Raw genomic sequence first — 1,366 nt, forward strand, 5'->3', positions numbered from 1 at the left:
AGTGAACAAAGCCAACAGCTTTTATACATTTCATGAATAATACTACCGGCATACTACTGGTAATACTACACATACTACTCGCAACTTTGAATTGTGTCCATAAGGAAGAAGTCAGACAAGGACATTTCTCGGTTGTTCTCTAGGTTATAATGCTGGTGGTTGGTGGTTGGCAACCTTCAGTCTCGAAAGACTGTGGTATAAGCCTACAACACCCGGTATTCCCAGGTGGTCTCCCATCCAAGTACTAACCAGGCCTGACTCTGCTTAGCTTCTGAGATCAGACGAGATCAGGCATGTGCAGGGTAACAGTTGCTGTTACAATTTACCCCAGTGATGCACATACCCAACTGGGCTCCCAAATTCTCCATGAGATACTTTGTAGATGTCCCAATCAGTGGTATAGCTAGAGGGGGTGCAAAGCACTAAGTTTTGCAGGTGTCAGAGCATGCTGTGCAAGCGGCCCCTCCCCCTCCCCTTCAGAGCCATTCTGGGCCAGGAGAGCAAAACAGAGGTGCCTCTCATGCCTCAATGGGTCTTCTCAGACCTGCACCAGCCTCCATTTTGCTCCCATGGCCAGGAATGGCTCTTAAGGAGAGGGAAAGGGGCCCCTTCAATGGTATGTTCAGGCACCTGCAAAACTTAGTGCTTTGCACCCCCTCTAGCTACACCACTGGTCCCAGTTGAACCATGGAATAGGTTGTGTATTGGCAGTGTCCCAGCAAGGGATTCTTTCCTGTTGATACGGTGGCTCAGGTCTTCCTGGAACGCAGAGGTCAGGACTTCGAATAGGTGGCTCATTCCTAACAGTCAGACTGTGTTGTGCTCATACTAAAGTACTACTCATACTGTGCTCATACTAAAGCACTACTGGGCAGGAGGTCTGGTCTAGAGGGTAGAGCCTCCGTTTGCCTGATGATAACATCCGAAGGTCGCCAGTTCGAGGCCACCGGCACCGTGCAACCTTGAAGCAGCTGACAAGCTGAACCAAGCTATTTCCATCTGGTCTGAGCGTGGGAGGGTGGAGGCCAGAATGTGAAACCAGATCAGAGTGAAACATCTGAATGTTGTGGTTTCTTGAAACACAGAACCTTCTTTCAAATTGTAAAAATCCCTATGGGGATTTAATTAGCCTGCCTATGTAAACTGCCTTGAATAAAGTCCGAGGAGAAATCTGAGGACCAAGAAAGGCGGTATAGAAATACCTATTACTATTATTATTATTATTATTATTATTATTATTATTATTATTATTATTATTATTATTATTATTAAAGAAGACAGATTGTGGCTTACAAAGAGCTCAGATGAGGTTTTCAACATGACAAGGCAAGTCAGGAACTTAAACATTAAGCAGTCAACTCCAAGG

The 1,366-nt window shown here is 45.6% G+C and overlaps 1 pseudogene; it reads right to left on the minus strand.

The window, feature by feature from the left end:
- Positions 1-200: 200 nt before the first annotated feature.
- Positions 201-317, minus strand: LOC136638147 (5S ribosomal RNA; annotated as a pseudogene).
- Positions 318-1,366: the final 1,049 nt, after the last annotated feature.

The sequence above is a fragment of the Tiliqua scincoides genome, chromosome 1 (assembly GCF_035046505.1).
Source record: "Tiliqua scincoides isolate rTilSci1 chromosome 1, rTilSci1.hap2, whole genome shotgun sequence".
NCBI lineage: Eukaryota > Metazoa > Chordata > Lepidosauria > Squamata > Scincidae > Tiliqua > Tiliqua scincoides.